Source organism: Hetaerina americana, unplaced genomic scaffold (assembly GCF_022747635.1).
Source record: "Hetaerina americana unplaced genomic scaffold, ioHetAmer1.1.p SCAF_7, whole genome shotgun sequence".
Classification (NCBI taxonomy): domain Eukaryota; kingdom Metazoa; phylum Arthropoda; class Insecta; order Odonata; family Calopterygidae; genus Hetaerina; species Hetaerina americana.
In genome coordinates, this window is record NW_027287316.1 from 30,251,825 (window position 1) to 30,270,617 (window position 18,793).

The window sequence follows — 18,793 nt, forward strand, 5'->3', positions numbered from 1 at the left end:
TTATCTTCGGGAACAGAAAGAAGTCCGGTGGTGCCAAGTCCGGGCTGTAGGGCGGGTGCGGCAGCGTTGCCACGCCGTGCTTGGCCAAGAAGTCCGACACGACAAGCGCGGTGTTAGACGGCGCATTGTCGTGATGCAGCCACCAGATATTTATGATCGCTGGCCGGACGCGGGCGACTCGTTTTCGAAGCCTGTCGAGCACTTGGACGTAAAATGCAGCATTTACAGTTTGTCGTTCAGGTACAAATTCGTAGTGGACGACTCCCCTTTTGTCAAAAAAGACAATGAGCATCGCCTTGATCCGAGATTTGCTCATGCGAGCTTTCTTTTGACGGGGTGATGATGGGGTGTGCCACTCCGCACTTTGTCTCTTCGACTCCGGGTCGTACTCAAAGATCCACGTCTCGTCACCCGAAACAATGTTCTCTAAAAAATGTGGATCATTTTTGCAGTGATCCGCAAGTTGTGTCGCGATTTCCAAACGATTGAGTCTTTGATCATCACTGAGCACTTTCGGCACCAACTTTGCACAAATTTTTCGCATCTGTAATTGCTCCCTAATAATCTCGTGCACTATTGTTTTTGGCACATTACACTGCTCTGCTATCATCCGAACACTAAGACGACGATTAGAGTTCAGTACATCGCGAACTTTTCGCACATTTTCGTCGGTGAGTGTCGTTGATGGGCGTCCAGGCCGTGGTTCGTCGTCGACCTCTTCTCTGCCCTCAACGAACATCTTGTGCCACCGAAAGATAATGTTTCTGGACATGGCTGACTCCCCCGTAAGCCTGGTTAATCATACCGACAGTTTCGGTAGACGATTTTCCAAGCTTTACCGCAAATTTGATGGAATAACGCTGCTCCAAAAACTTCGGTATCGCGTTCCGTGACGTGGGTCGAGCGTGGAGGTTCGCGTTAACAGAGCTCCTCACTACACCACAGCTCAGAACCGACTGCCTTTTTCAGCGTCGCTTGCCAACATACCCCCCTCCAATCGCAGCCCGTCAGAGCTGTGCTGGGCGCGCCTGGAGCGGCGGGAAAAAATCAGTACACTTATTTTCCGGACTAACCCTGTATGTGTATACATATTTATATATATATATATATATATATATATATATATATATATATATATATACACACATACAACTAATTACCATATTGAAAGATTTTTTTGTACTTTACCATGAACAGAGCTCAGACTGAAGTATGTGGAGATTTACAAAACATCTTTTAATACGAATATCAAATATATCTACGATTGAATCCTAAAACCTTAGAGTATATAACTAATGACATTCGAACGGCGGGAGGTGGAAGTCACCCGGGAGGTTGGAAGGCGATGTACCATCGAGTTTCACCGAAACCAAAACATAGCATAATTACGAATGGCGCCATTTGAAATTGAGCCCTCCTACAGCAACGCAACGGGCTTATTAATCCTTGGCCAGAGGCTGTGGGCATGGAGTCTGATACTTTTTTCCTCGAGACTTCAGGATTCGGGTAAGCCGACCAAGTTGTGGTCGACGTCGACACTATGTGTCAAAAAGATCGATAAATCCCTCACTCACGCAAATGAAGTGACGGATAGAAGAGAGAGTGAAAGGAAACAGAAAACAAATTGTAATCCATCATTCCGAATGGGAATACCCTGGAAGCTCGAAAAACCAACTCGCAGTTTAATTTCTTTTTATATTGAGGTTGTATGAACGGGAAAGATGCAATCGTCTCCAAAGGATTGACATTATATTTCTTCCCTGGGTGGTGGAAAATAGGAACATACGCTTACGTGATTATGTGTAGCAAGGAACATCAAGATGGTGGTTCATGCCTCGGATACGGGTGACATTCATCTCGCTTGGATGCGTGGAATATCTTCAGGCGAATGAAGTTGTCTATCTCGTGAGTCGAGATTACCCACCGGACATTCCGGCTTGTTTACAATCATACATGCTGAAGCCGTGATAAAACGAGTAATGAAGATAGAAAATGACCGCTCACCCTCGACCTTGACCTTTCTTGTTCCTCACCCAAGGGGATTGTGAGAGTGCTGTGTGGGTGTAGAGGAACGCGAAATGTTTACTAAGCGTTTTCGCGACTTGCTCTTGAAACCATAAACCTGACCGTTTCTAATAGTGCCCTAGGCGGAGTAATTTCGCCGAGCGCTGCAGGCAATCGCAATGGGAAAGAAATGAAAAATTCTTCTCTTCGTTCGAAGGTCGTCGTCATTTTGGCCTCGTGATGTAATAAAACGCCGAAGGGAATCATGACCGTAGCCATCCACTGAATGCTTGCTATAATGTCTTTTTTTCGGCCGCCAACATGTACTTTCTCGATGATATTATATTAGAAATGCATAATTAACTCGATGAAAACATTTCAATGCATATCGACCATATGATAGCTCGCTTAATAGCTCAGTTTGATGGCTCAACAATTAATGATTAATCGAATCACAGTCATCCTGTTAGAAAGAACTATTAATCCAGATATTTATTAGACATATATTTTAGCCCTGTGGATGGTAATAACTATGCGAAATACAGTGTATCTTAGGTTGAGAAAGTAGTATATTTCATATCTTCTTAATTTTACTTTACTAAACATATTCATAAAAGTTGGGAAGGTGGATGCAGGTGATATCGAGGGGCAATAGAAAGGTGAAGGTTGAGAGGAGAGAGTTTTGGGCTGACGAGGTAGACGATTGAAAAGATTAGGAAATTTCGAAGGAAGGAAAAGTAATGTATGCGGAGCCAAAAATTGTGATATAAACTAAAATATGCGGTGTCTCGGTAGGTAATACCATGCTTAGTGGGACTAAGAAGTGTGCAGTGCAACTGATACTGATATTATTCTGATTTACACAATGCAAACAAGTGATTTCTTTGTAGAAAACGAAAGAAGAGAGGAGATGAAAAGACTAGTGCAATACATTTGTTTTTGTAGAGACATGACAAACTCGCGAGATAGTTCAAACATGCATATTTATTCGTGAATTTGTGACAAACTAGAGGTCCATTTGAGTTGACTACGGCATTATGGTCCTAAAAAACTGGTAATTTGGGCTCCATTTTTGATTAATACAGCTTCAAGTCCTTCTAGAATGTTGCGTGGTACAAGTATTATTGTACACACATTTAATAATTTTATGCAGGTAAGAAAAATTATCACTTCGGCTGAGAAGATTATAATGGAAATGGAAACATTTCAAGAAAAATATTTTGACTGAAAACAAGTTTTTTTAATATCAAACTTAAACGATATTAACTTTTGGTAACAATAAGTTCATTCTTTGCGAATATGAAACCGCGGAATATATTCTGATCACGATTTCTCCTGCAAATACTATTTCCGTTTTCCCTCAGAGAGTACAGTTTTCGTCCGTCCGCGGTTTTATCAAATGGATATATGTTTGGCGCCGTGGTTGGACTCAAAGGCGGAAGCTGATCCGCCAAATTAGTTCCAACAGGCGGCCGTCCCTCGTACTCTTCTCACCGGGGATCAGTCTGTGAAATGTCGCCGCCGTGGTTGTCACTAGCACAAAGGTATAAATAGATAACGATGCTCGCTCGAACCGTCTGCATCCAGCGATTGACAGATTATTCGATTGTCGGCGGGGACACCTCGCGAAAGAAAAGCACGCCTCTTCAGTGACGCAAAATAACTCCATACATGTATACCGGCAGCAGCAAGCAAGCGAGCTTTGTCGACCCACAGCTATTGATGCGAGGCGGTTTGCGTTATTTTATTCCGAGCTCGGGCAGAGGTGCTCTGGTGTTGTAAATCCCAAAGAGATACCAGGATTATGGCCTCGGAGCACGGGGTTACACACAGAGACGGTCCAACTCGATTTAGAGGCGGGTTGGATGTAGACGTGAATCCAGTAAACTCCACACCTTACCAATCAATGTCTGTCCTATGTAAGTACCATTTGTCTACAATACACACGCGGTCTTAAAGAGGAAACTATTTTCTAAATAAGAGATCAGTGATGACTCAATTTATTCTGAAAGACTAAGTAATATTTTTAATGCGGCGTACAATATGTTTGGATTCGAAACAGATTCGGTTCCTACATCACAATTAACAGTTAACATTGTTTTGACGATTGTATTTGTTGGAGAATGATGATGACGGAATGCACAAGTACACTGTGCAATGGTCAATCATAAAGATAAACCTTTCCTGAAGGTATCTTGAATAACATTAAATTACTGTAAGAGGTTATTACCGCTCATCTTTACATTATGTCATCAAACAAACTCCTTTTTTTAGTCGACCCCCTTTAGAGAATAACGTTATTATCATTTATCATTCAAAAAAATAAATTTTTGAACAGTAAACTAACTCATTTTATTGCATTTTAGCAAGTGGTTGACGTATGTCACAGAAACGGCAAGTGGTTGTGTGTCACAGAAACGGAATTTAAATGTTAATTAATTAAATATTAATTCATATCCTATGCTCTAGGTACAATTAGCGTAGCTTTATGCCAGCGTTAATGAATGTCAACTCATTTTGACCAGCCCAACCCAAACTCAATTTGATCCGACCCATTCCAACCCAACTCATCCAATCCCAAACTACAACCACTTCCACTTCATTTTAGTAAATTTTCCAATTGATACGGCAATAAATATAATGCATTGAAGTTGCTCCATACCACCCAAAAGCACATAATATTGAATATGCAGCTGGGTACTACAACTTTTACTGAAATTTAAACTGTTGATAGTTAGCCATATTTTTTACAAAACCCTTAATTTGGAGTTTAGTTTTGTAAATATTCTCCACAGTTGATGAGAAGAGAATGAAATGTTTTACTGGTATATGTTTCATGATAAAACTCTGTGAATAATGTGGTGGTTATGCACTGTACTATGACAATACATGACTAAATTTCCCGGTTGATGAGATGTTACAAGGACCTTTTATTCATTACTCATTAATAACCACATGTTCTCCATTGCATATATTCAAAGTACTGTTTTTCGCGTACACTCAAGACGGATAATACCAGTGTTGACCCAGTTTTCACGTGTTTGTTCTATAAAGGTAAATATGGTAAATTTGAATTTGATACTTTCACAAATTATATGAAATTTGACCTGTTATTTCATCTTCAATTCCGTGTGAGCCCAGTTGTGACTGGGAAGGATAATTTATCCTTTTAAATTACTTAAGAGAGATTGGTTAACGTTGCGTTTCCGGAGAACTTGACAAGCATCCGACATGTCAAGCGGAAATGTTCTTAGGATTCCTCATGCGTATTTGCTGGCTTCTCATCTATTTTCCTTTCCCTTCGTCAAACTCATTAGCGAAAAATTGCAACCTTGAGGGCAAAAATATTTCATCCGCTGATTAAAGAAATGAAACAGGCTTCTGGGATTGTGAAAAATGTCTCCGGTGGGATTATTCCTTTCTGACTTCTGGAAGGGTCAGCCCTATCACACCACCCTCATCCCACTAAATCGCTTCATCATCTCTACTCTCAATCTAACAAATTCATTCTTTCATTCATTTTTATCCACACCCCGTTTGCAAGTGTACTGTGCGTGTGGAGTGAAAGTACACTCTACATTTAACGATGTAAAAAACAAAATAAATGTCATAGAACAAAGGAGATGACCCTAACAGTTTGGTTCAATCTTTCTTTTGTATTATATCCATTTCTATCTAATCTCCCGGTCTAAATTTAAGAAATTAAAGAATCATTAGGAATATGTTTACTGAAAGATGTTTGCCTTAGTATGTGACATGATGGACGGCTGTGACAGAGGTCGCCTTACTTCACCCTTGTTTCACCCCTATTGTCTTCTCTGGGTATCCCTTACGTCTTCTTAACCTTTTTCTTGATCTCATTAATATTCTTTCTCAGTGTACACCTTTAATGTCAAGGACTTTTCTTTATTTTGCTCCTTCTCTGCTTTCACTACATCTCTCTCCCTCTCTTTCTATGTATACGTACATATATATGAGTGTGTGTGTATACATATGTATACATATACAAATATTATTATTATTAGGTAATTTACCAGTTAAGGTAGGTTTTTGGATGGGCAGCTACTAAATAAATATTTTTTGACACCTGGCAAAACACAAAATCCAGCATTCTACTCTACATCAGGTCCCTCTTCATCTCTGAGTACCTTCTTCCTCCCTTCACCCCGTCCAACATCCCTATCCTATTCCTTCCCTTTCCTCGTTTGCGCAATATTCTCCTCTCTATCACAGTCTTCAACATTCCAGTGCCGGTCAATACCCCCTTCATCCACTTTTCCTGCCTCCGTAGGATTTATCCCAACAAACCCCTGTCCTCGCCCACCATACTTCCTCATTTGTTTTCTTCTCTGTCCATTTCACCTTCTCCATTTTTCTCCACACCCACATTTCAAAAGCCTCCAATCTACGTCTATCCTCCTGCTTCAATGACCACGTTTCCGCGCTATACATAGCTGCGCTCCATATCAAAGTACCGAAATTGGGGATTTGGGGCATACCAATCATGGAAGAATTCTTGGATGAGACCTGGTGGTTATTGATTCTAATATTGAGGGGTATGGTACACAGTCCACTTTAAAAGGCAGGGCATAGTTGGCACTTCAGAAAGTAAACTTCATTGTTGGAAGTACTTGAGGAGTAGGGAATTGGTGGGAGAGAGTTAAAAAGCTGGTGGGAGAGGGATGGGGTTCTGGTTTTGAAAATAGGACACATTTTGTATCTAGGTTTGTTGCAGGGCATGGAAGTGATTTTGGGTCGGGGCGGGGATTTAAGGAATGGATCGGTTGATTTGAGAAGATCTGATAAGTTGGCGGGACGTTTGAAAGTAACAGAGGGACATTTAGGAAAAAGGTTGGCGGTAGAATTATGGTTTTTGAGGTTAGGGCAGAGGTCTTTCAGGGTCAATCGCAGAGATTCTAGGCCAGGAAAGTATCTGGTGCAAATTGGAAGAGGGTGGGGTTTCCGCGGTAGAGAAAGGTTTGGGAGTGAAAGCATGCCTTCAGATCCTTTTGTTAAGGAGGGATTCAGGATAACCTACTTGGAGGAGGGAATAGTGTAGATTTGAGAGGAAATTATCAAGGGAGTCGGCCTCAGTTCTGCCCTTCTCTTCCTTGAGGAAGGTGTCGTGGACCACCTAAATTCAAAACCTAGTGAGTTTATTTTCTTTTTTGTGTGTTTCAGTGTTTTGCCTTTGTCCATTGGCGCTAACTTCATACATATTATTATTCACGTCCGTGAGACTTTCACAAAAGTGTTGTACAAGATGTACCTCTATATATATATATATATATATATATATATATATATATATATATATATATATATATATATATATATATATATATATATATATATGCATACAGATGAAAATATATATATATATTTCATACATAGAGTACATTCAAATATATTTAAAAAAATATATTATTATGATTAGGTAATCTACCGGTTTAGGTAGGTTTTTTAATGGACACAACTACCAAATAAATATTTTGTGACTCCTAACAAAACACAATCCAGCAACCTAGTCTACATCACGTCCCTCTTCATCAATGAGTACTTCCTTCCTCCCTTCATCCCATCCAACATCCCTATCCTGTTCCTTCCCTTTCCTCGTTTGCCCAACATTCACCCTTCTATCACAGTCTTCGGCATCCCACTGCCGGTCAATACCCCCTTCATCCACTTTTCCTGCCTCCATAGCCACATTTCAAAAGCCTCCAATCTACGCCCATCCTCCTGCTTCAATGACCACGTTTCCGCGCCATAGCTACACTCTATATCAAAGTTTTTACGAGTCTTTTCTTAATATCCTTACTCAAAGTCCCTGTCATCAACTCCCTCCTCCTTGTTAAAGCCTCTTTGCATAGCGCAATTCCTCTCCTTACGTCCCTACTACTTCGATCGTGTTTATGCAAAACACTTCCGAGATACGTAAATCTACTTAACAGGCAAATACCTCCTGGTTGTGTTCTATATTCCTCTCGATTAGTGATATAATTACTGCAATGGCATCACGCGTACCTCTCTCCTTCCTAAACCCTAACTGATCATCCCCTAAGTAATGATTTACCATACTCTCTATCCTTTTGTTGATTATCCTTAGAACAAATTTAGCTGCGTGGGATATCAAACTTATTGTCCTGTAGTTCTCACATGATCTAGTCTCTACCTTTTTTCGAATAGGAACTAAAACTGATCTCACTAAGTCTTCCGGCCAGATTCCGTCCTCATAGATACTACGAATCAGCCCATATAACCTCTTCTTCCCACATTTTCCTAAACCTTTTAGTAGTTCCGCAGGAATATTATCCACCCCCACGGCCTTATCCAGTTTCATCTCCCTTAATGCCTTTTCTATCTCCAGTAATCCAGTAATTACTATATTATCAAAACGTAATAAGTGAGACCATATAACCCTGCATTAACAGTTGTTGTAAGAATTGTCGGGTGATCGCTTAATCATTCCCCATGGGTTAAATGGAAGAAGGGACCATTAGGTATCAATTTCGTCCAAATAAAGACCTCTATCTATCTATATATCTATCCATCATTGATGAGGTTAAAAAAGAAACTTTACTCTTCCACAATAAATATTTAAGAATCACGACAATGGTTTCGATGGTGGGCATCATAATCAGGTAACATACATAAAACTTTTTTACCTTATACAGTCCGGCTCCAAGAGGGGGTAAGGTAGGTGGAGTAAGGGAGAGGGGATACGATGAGTTAAAATCTCCTTATATTTTATGCATTAATATTCCAATAATTTGATCCAAATGTTTAGCTCCTGTTAAGTAACCTCCTTGGGAAGCTGGAACATGATGCCTCAATCCACACTCTGTGGGCTGTATTTGCCTTTGGGCAACATATATGCCTCCATTGGAGTACCACAAACTATAAATATACATATTTCATATGATATTTGTCTTTTATTAATGAAGTACGAATAGTGTTTTATCTTAATAGCATCCATTTTAGATTTTGATGCTGCATATTGATCGCATCAACGATATGATCTCTCTTTTATTAAATATCCCGCGACCTGATATACCGTCCCTGGAATATAAATTTGCTCAGTATAATTTGCTTAATAGATAAGCATAAATGTAGTAAGGTGGTGTAATTGCTGATTAAGTCAGTAAATGGATTTGTTTTATTTCTCTTAATACGCTTTGTATATCCTCATCGGATATATAGTTTTCCACCAAGACGTATGTGCGATGTATTAATAATAACACATATTAACTCCACAATGAGGAGGGCGATATTTGACCAACTTTCTCTTTGATGCCCAACAGATTTTGCAACCTGCATCTCCGTACTCGCCTACTGCAAAAAGAGGGCAAAGTACTTCGCCCGCAGCCAGCGAGGACTTCTGAATTGCCAATGCCGCCCCCGGGAGTTGAAAGGTCGGTGACCACTACGATAGAGTATGTGGATGTAAAATCCCCGACACCCATTTCCTCGCATGACCGTAGTTGAACCGAGTATAAAAAGGCCTGCTTTGAAGACCAATAAGTGCAGCCTAAACTCCTCATCCGATCTCCTCAAGATCCCTCTTCTCCCATGGCTTACCCTTACTCTCGAGGGCAGAGTGGCTTGCTGAAGCCACAATGCTTACCGATCGCTTCCACGCTGTGGAAATAAAAGTAGTAAACTCCTAGAACGAATTGCGAAATCAGACAGACGTAAGGAATATGCAAATGTATTTTGCATAGGTACCTGTATTTTCTAAAGAGGCAGTCATTCGTTATCCACTATTTCTGCAGGTCAAGGATTGTATTGGATTAACATCAACATCTCATCCATGGCTCGCATTTTGCCATCGGAGGCCTCCATTCCGCAAAATATTCTTCTTTGATTAATATTCTAATTTGCATTCTGCATTATTTTGTTCAAAAAAATATTCCGTAGTAGCATAAAATGTATTTTTAAGGTAGCTAAAGATTGAAGAAAAATATTGATTACTGCAATAGTGAATGTGCATTTTGATATAAATAATTTTTTCTATGGGAAGAAGTGCCAGTAGCCTTGGGTATCAAGTTGCCTTTTAGGAGAATTTTGTACCACCATAGAGAAAATTGGTGAACGCAATAAAAGCCTGTTAGGATGAAGATTTTCATGGCAAAGTTTAGTGGCAAATGTTTTCCTTAAATAATTATAATCGTATTAAACAATATCCAGTGATTTGATGTTTTATTTTGTGTCTTCAGTGTGTGAATGTCTAGCACTAAGAGGCCTTGAGAAATATTGGATGAGAGGTGCAGCACTGGGTAATTGGGAGATTTTAGTGGGCAATAGACTGAACGATATGCCCCTAACGAGAGTATATATGTACCACTATTTCCAGGAGGACTGCTAGGAAGTAATCTTGCAGGTCGTTGTCAGTGCGGTCGTACCATAATAATCATCTTCCCGACCGTCTCCACGTGGACGCGCTCACCTTTATCCCCCCCCTCCCCCGCTTTCCCTTCGCACGCCCCTGCCATTCTCGAAGCTACGCTTTCGGAAGTGGGACATTCTCCTTGAATGGAGACTTACTCGCTTTCCCCCAATCCCACAGAGGGGGTGGGTATTCCGACTAGGGGATGATGGTGACGATGCCAAGAGACGAGGATCTTCCCATCATTCCTTGCAGACTGATCACCGGGGTCTCTCTCTCGAGAGGAGAATACCACCCGTCATTTAGCGAGTCCAGCTGCGGCGTTCAATGTGGTTGTAAACGGAGAGGTTAAGGGGTCGTCGTTGTTTGAAGAGGAAGGGAGATTTAAAGGTTGGAGGCGTGCAAAAGGGAGGGGAAAAGGGATAAGAGCGAGTGGTTTTAACAGGGCACGGGGGCCAAAGGTGAGTGAAAAAGATACGGAGAGGAAGGGTCACGAGATCAAAGGGTAGGCCAAAGTCCGGTTCCTCATTCCCACTATTCAAATCTCGACCACTTTCGGTACTCGATACCCGCAAAGATGAGTCAGGGAGCGTAGGTAATTACTCTCACGGCTCCATTAAAGGTCTCTTCTGGGGTCAAGAGACGGACGACGTTCGGTGAGTCTATGCAGTAATCACGTCCGTGGATTCGGCTGTCGTCACCTCTGTTGGTATAACGAGGGAATTCACATCTTTCCCTTTGCTCTTGAGGGTGCAGGCATAATTTGGACCAAACGACTGTGTGACTGGTAGTTGACGTATTAAGGATGCCGCTGTGTTCACTCATCTCGTGGGTGTGATTCATTCCTCTGGTCACAAAACCTCAACCTTAGTGTGCCTTCAGCAGCGAATATATGTTCAACTCCTCCAGAGACAAACTATAATGTGCCATCCTAGTCTGAAACTGATAATGATCAATTCATTGTTAACGGAAGGGGTTTTGTACGACAATTGAAGAGATATTATGCTCGTAATCAGTTAGTAACGATACATTTACTTCATTTAAATTAAAAATTCCTATGACTGCGTTGTTTTTTCTAACACCCGAACGACTATTTCTAAAACTTATTCTGTAAAAGTATTTCTTTATTGCGTAGCGCAAAGGCTTATGAACCAAAAAATCATGGTAATCCATGATACATAGAATCTGAAGTTGAGATTATTTACCCCTTTTTCTCTATGGATATACAAGATATACAAGTTTCCTACGCATATTATGTAAATATTATCAGCCAGCATAAGAGCTCTGGAGAAATTGTGCTTATTGCGACGTAATTTACGTCATTTTTCAAAAGTTTTCCTAAATATGTATATTGCAAGAGAAAAAACTATGAATATTAAGCAAAAACGCTCGTTTAAATATTCTCGGAAAAATATTTGCATCCTGAGTTAATTTATTCATTGCATTATTTTGATAAGGTAAATGCACTTTAGTTATTTTCAGTTCATTTACTGGGCTATGATATCGGTATCCTGCGCAATATCTCAATCTTTGGGCCATTCTGACTCTCACTTAGACCATGAAGTGATGAGGCATCGTAATCAGTTTTCTGTTTGTGACTTCTCAGCAAATAGAATTAGGAGATCATCATAATTCATTTTTATTAACACCCAGGGTCTATCCCAAAAAATAAGTATAACAAATCTGGGACAAAATTCATTGAAGATCAGAGTACAAATTTCTAAATTTCTTCAAAATACGACAGATGAATGAATTAAGTTTTCTTACTTAAGGCACTGATAAAAAGTAGCCCAATCAAAATCGGCACATACCCCCGGAAGGCCTATGCCTGATTGTATCTTAACCGCGCATACAAGTGTATTGTCTGCATCGTCATCTCAACAGTTCACCATATGTCACTTTTTGTTTTAGACTATACATTGGTCTCATAAATTGCCTCTTAGGAAATTCCCTTCTTTTAATTCTTCTTTGATAATTCTAAAACACCAGTTGCTTCTTTCGGTGTGTCATTTTGCCATTGAAGGCATTTCATTGCGGTAGTTCCATTATGACTGAGTGTGAAAGCATGATAAAAGCCTGTAAAACAAGCAGTTTTAATCTTTGAAATTATAGAAATATTTGTTCGCAACTATCTAGACCACTCTTTGAATTAGTCTCAAATTAAGGATAGGATAAGTCATAATTCTCAAAAACTGAATTAAAATTCTGTTGAACGTTTCTGATCGTTATTTTCCTTTAAAGCTTAAATCTAAAAACACACAAATTTAAATTCAATAATTAGAATAATTTTCTCAGGCTGTCCTCAGTTTTTACCTTCTCTCGCAGGAAGAGTAAACACTGGAAATGTTTTTTAATCGATTTGGTAGGAACGCCGAGGAGCATTGCTGATGAGTTTTGGAGACCGTCCGTCCACACTCTTATGGAGATTTTTAAACGGATAGCTCGATGTCACACGTACGTGTCTGGAGTCCTGGGCAATTAAAGGCAGCAATCAAATAAAGGGTAAAGGCGGGAAACACTCGATCGGCACCGTAATTGAAATTTATGAGAAAGGCACAACGCAGTGAAGGAGGGGCCAATATTTTGATAAAATTCCTTTGTTGCGGCCATTTCGAGTAGCGAAAAATAAATCGGCCCCTAAATATTCATATAACGATGAATTTCATTCGTCATGTTTTTGGAAATCTCCCCCACTGCCGCCTCTAGTCCACTCAATAATTGTTCCTTAGGGATATGATTAATTTTTAAGTCAATCATACACCTTATATTTCTAAAACCAAACTTGAATTTGGGGTTTTTAAGAGTTCCTTTGATGTCAGCACCCAAGACTCGTGTATTGTAAACTAAATCCTTTTTCTGGATCTTGCTAAATCTGTGCCAGAGCTAAACTCCAATGCCAAATTATTAAGTTGACAAAATATTTATAAAAAGTATTTTACTGGTGCACCTAACTAAATATTAAGTTGTAAATCCCTAACTCTCCAATGGAACTTAATTATTTTTTTAAATTATGTGAAATTCTTTTGCCACAGTTTATCCTCTCCGTTATTCTCAAATTATTTTAAGCACATGTTTGAATATGTAATATTTCAATAGATATTACTTACCATTGGTCTAATTAAATCTCTTAAAAACTTAAATTTGCCTTTTAACTGCATTATTTCAATCCTGAGCTTAGAGATTTACGTTAAAAATCCGTGTGGTTTTACGTTGAAATGGCATTTACATTTTAAGATCCTACTAAACTGGAAATTTTGAAATAAACTGTTTTGAAAAAGTAAACTATCGACTTAAAAAATCCGAGTTCCGGCAATTTATGGTAATATGTAGGCAATTAAAAGTGACTGAATGGGAGTTACGGTAAATAGGCGTAATACGCCTATTTACCGTAATTCTAGAGATATTTTAATCATTTTTGCAGAATATGGACGCAACAAAATACATTAGCATTTTAAATTATGCATCAGGAAACGTTACTGGGCGAAAAATCGGCACATAGCTAATAATCTTAAGACCAAAACAAGAAAAGAAAATTTTTAAGTAATGAAGATTTAAAATTATTCATTTTTTAGCAAATCACAAAGGAAAAATATGATTATTCTAGTTAAAAAGATAGGTAAGGCTACACAATTAATGCAGTGAAGTGAAACTGCTTCGATTCAATCATTATCAATGTCTTCAGTGCGCATTTAGGAAATAGTTAAAAGTATTGTCAGTACTAGATTGATTCATTTTTGCTAAAACAATGGCTCCCATTAATGTCAACGGGTAGCCTATCGTTCAAGGTAAGTTATTGATGGACACAAACTTTCTTAGCCTCGCCTAACTTCCTCTTCATATTACAACAGACCTTTCTTCAACTCCGCACATATTTTCTTCCCTTTCTTTCTATCCTGCCTTTCGTCCAATATGGATATCCTATTCCTTCACTATCGTACTTTCCTAAGTTTATTTCCTATTTATCAGTCTTTGACGTCCCACGCTCATCAATATGCTAGGGTTCTATCTTTCCTGCCTCTTTAAAATTTCTCCCGACAACCCTCTCTCCTCTCTCATCGTATCTAATACATTTTCATTTGTTTTTGTTTTCATTCATTTAATCTCTTCCATCCTTCTCCAAAGCGACATTTCAAAAGCCTCCAAAACTATCGTCGTCTTTCTTAATGTTCATGTTTCCGTGCCGTACAAAACCACGCTCCCTATCTTACAAGTACAGCATCTAAATTGCTTTTGCTGCTGCGATGGTGACGGCTCACTAGGATCAACAAAGTTCCTTTAAATATTGCTTTCGCCAGAAAAACTCGTTATCCAAGGTCTATATGATGCTAAAGTAGGCTAATTTGAAGTATTTTCTTCCCTATAATACAGCTAGTAGAGGGTTCAACACATTTAAAGAGGAGAAAACAATTCTGGAGAAAGTTCCACGAGATCCTAAAGTAAGCAGTAGCAAATTCCAGGAAACTGTGGGAGATGCCGCAACGGAGCCATGCGCAAATATGCATTAAGCAGTAGCACTTAAGCTGCATTTAGGGAGAGTACTGTCGATTACTCTTAAGGTCACTGTCATAAATATTGAAAATGGTATTGAATGCAAGCCACATTTGTTAACAGAAAGTTTCATATGAGAACTGTGAGTGCACAATGGGTTCCGTGGAGGTAATTTCAAGGGTTATCACTAAACTGCTGTATCATTTTGATTCAGAGAGATTGCAGGCATTAAAATCTTTGGTTTCAGCAAAATCTTCACCTGGGAAAGTTATGGTCATATTATTTTCGGATATTTAGGAAATGTATCAGCATTTTGTACCAACACGCACAGCTGTAGAAAGACTATACTATAGGGATGCACTAAAAATTCTCCAAGGACGTATCAATCGCAAAAGTTCGCATTATGAAAAGACTGGATGAGGTACATCACAAAATATGTTCCTGAATACCTTGCAAAAATCAACATTATGTGTGTTTTTGATCCCTCCATGTAAATTTGTCACGCTCCCCAACGTTTAGAAACTCTTTCGCGAGAAGTCTATTTTATCGTTGGAAGGCAAAAATAACACAACCCATGCATATCTCTAGGTTAAATGGTTTCAAAGATAGAGGATTATCGATTAATAGCATAAGAAGTTCTGTTTGATAAGTTGCAAAAGGAATTATTCCGCAATGGGAACTGAATGAAAACATTGGGTTTAATTGTTGTTATAATATGGGGAATTCCATTGAATTAATTTGAAGAAATATTTTTCCAGAGTTGACGATACAAAGAACAGAAGTGCGTAGAAACCTCTGAAGTGTAATGCGCCTATTTTGCATTATTATCATTAAGAGTAAACTAACGGACAAGGCCGGTTTTAAATGTGGCCAATACGTATTTATGTTCTATATACTACGTTTCTAAGCCCCAACTAACAAGACACTAGTCAAATACTCAAAACCCTTAATGGTAATAATCCATTCTTCAGATCATTATGCATCTGCCTCTTTTCATTGTATCAATTTGCCTGCTCGTTCCCAGCCTCTACATTGTCTATGTAATATTCTATCTCAGTTTTCAGCATTTCATCGCCAATCAAAATTCTCTGCATCCTTCTTCCTGCCTCCTTTAAATATCTCTATATCACGAATCAAAAGCATTTGATATTAAAGTTTTCGCTGGCCTTTTCTTGAAATATTTCCTTTTGACCCATGGCATCAACTCTCTTCCATACGCAAAAGCCACTGTGTCAAACGAAATTCTTCTAATAATGTTTCTATTATCTTTCTCACCTTTTTCTGAAGCGTAAATCCTAAATTTCTGAACTGTTTAGCTCGCTCTAGTTCATGCTTACAATTAAAATGTTTATCTTAGTGTTTCTATTGCACTATAAACTCATTACCTTCGTGAGGTTTTTCATTGATTGTCATGCCAAAATTGTCACACTGTTTACTTGATACGCTCAGAAGTAATGCAATGGTTACGCTGACTGGCTAATTAAAACATGGTCAATCGTGTATATACTACTTCCCTCATCTACGTCCATCCCTTTCTCTAACCCCTCCCATTTCCTCCGTGTATATGTACACGTATGTTGAAAAGCACGGGTGATAACGGACGGTACGGACATCTTTCTGACTTGAATGCCCCAATCTGATTCACCATCTGTTACGCAAGCCCTTGGAGTCTCACTCATGTACAAGTTGCGGTTAAGTCGCATATCCCTCTAATATGTTCCTTTCTTCTGTTATAAAAAAACATTGCTTTTATCCTATGTAATCTATCAAACCTACTTACAAATATTATGCATGTAGCAAAAAATGCATTATGCAAAAAATGCCCACAAAGTAAAGTCTGAAGCTGTAAAATTTATTTAAGGCATACTATAGCGTAAATAAATTGAAATACGACTGTAGGGCTACATGAAAAAATTAAATTAAGTCAAACATAGTGTATATGCATAGTTGTAGAAAATCGGTGTTCTCTTTTTCATTCGACAAGTGAGAAAATTAAATAGTATTGTTCTAATTGTACATAAAGCTATGAAATTGTCGGTGAAATTAACTGTCGATGGCAAATCTGTAATATTAAGAGTAAGATTTCATATAATTAGTATTTTGCTCACAGTTCTGAAGTTAATATCTGAATGCACATAAGATCAGCTGTGGTAGTTGTAGTGAATCGGTTATTGTGTTAGTTCCAGTTGATGCACGGTTCTCGTGGTAGGCGACGGGATATGGGGTTAATCGATGTGAACCTGGGCTGACAGCGCGAGCCCACGGAGAGATAATCGAGGTAAAAGGGAACTCCATCACTTATCATGGGCCTCGGTCGTATATTTTTAAGAGCTTCTACCGAGTGATAAGCCATGAGGCTCTATCTCCCGCCAATAGAATGTGCTCCAGGAGACTTGGGAATTTGTGATGCTTGATATTAAAAATTTCTCTTTCCACTTAAAGAACATATTTGCGAGATAAGTTCAATGCTGTCATAAATATTCCCTTCTGTAGCAAAGTCTCATTATACCAAGAATGCATAATGCCGAGTTATAATTTTGCGCAAAAATTAATCTTCAGTCCACAGCTTACGTGTTCTTATAAGTGGTGTATCGATTTGTTTGATCAATGCCATAATGCTAATCGGTAACGTTCACGCATTGCTGTAGTTAGTAAATAATTAATAATTCCTCCTCCATGGTCATCACTTCATCCACCACCATATTAATGAAACCGAGGGTTAATTTTTAGAGATAGGGGTAGAGCTTTCTAAAAGCCGTAGAAAATTTATGCATTCTGTTTAGTAGGGTCTAGTTCTCTTCACCGTAGGTAACTTTTCACCAAGTTCGTAGATGAACGCTCTTCCCATTGAGATAATATGACCAAGAATGTTTTACATCCATGCTGAATTTTCTATTAATGCCTTTTTTCCTCTTTTGTTACTTATAAGCATCGCGTTTTATGTTATTACACGTTTAATTTCAATGAAGTTTCCACGAAAAGTCTCCGATAAAGTAGTCCTTTAATTTATTATGCAAGAGAAATGCTAATTAAAAGGCTTAACTCTAAAGACCAATTTCTATTGCAAATTGATCCACGTATAGACTGCCATAATTCAATTAAATGGACGATATAAATGGTTTCGTTCCCGTAAATGTTCTGTCTGGGTGTATAGCATTATTCACCCCCATATGCACATTTCTCCGTATATTCATCCTTTCGTACTGATCTTAATACTTATTAAATCCACTGGATCACCGTCTCATTTAATAAATACCACAATTTTAAAATAAATATGGATTCATCTTTGTGCCCATATTTTTAAACATGCATGTAAACGAATCATTTTTCCAGATTTTTCATAATTATTGTTTATTAATCCAGAGTTTGGATTGCTTCTACTCACATCGTTTGATCACTTTAATATCCTTTCCATTAAAAATTTAATTTCCAGTCTAAAAAGTTGACTTTAAACGGATTCAAAAGAAAAACGCGCTATCAAAGATTTATATTATTCAAGTAACTTCTCCTAGATTCACTCTTCGAGATCATTTAAGAATACTGTTATAACAGAAAATTAACCTGCAGGGAAGGCACTTTTATATTGTGAAATTCTTTGCCAGAATTTCAAATATGGCACTAGATAACAATAATTTTAATCATTGGTAAAAATTGAAACTTTAATAGTCATTTCAAGTTACTCTTAGAACGAAATGAGAAATAGGGCGCCAACCTTTTCCGCATTCCTACATTACCTTCAACTCTTTAGGTTTTTAGCTGTATTTATTAAACCATGATTCTCCCTTCTAATAGTCACCATTGAAAGTTCGTTGGTAAAATTCTTTTAGCTCAGGAATATTTTCTTTGTGGAATGCCATCACTCCAGTAATAAAGTCCTTAAAGGAAAATACGAAACATCAAGTTAATTTCTAAATC

The 18,793-nt window shown here is 38.5% G+C and overlaps 1 long non-coding RNA gene across 1 annotated transcript in view; it reads left to right on the plus strand.

The window, feature by feature from the left end:
* Positions 1-9,402, plus strand: part of LOC139696186 (uncharacterized) — a 250,936-nt gene extending 241,534 nt beyond the window's left edge. Inside the window, exon 3 of the long non-coding RNA XR_011702593.1 lies at positions 9,306-9,402. This is a non-coding gene — a long non-coding RNA (uncharacterized lncRNA). The remainder of the gene's footprint in view (positions 1-9,305) is intronic.
* The last annotated feature ends 9,391 nt before the right edge of the window (positions 9,403-18,793 follow it).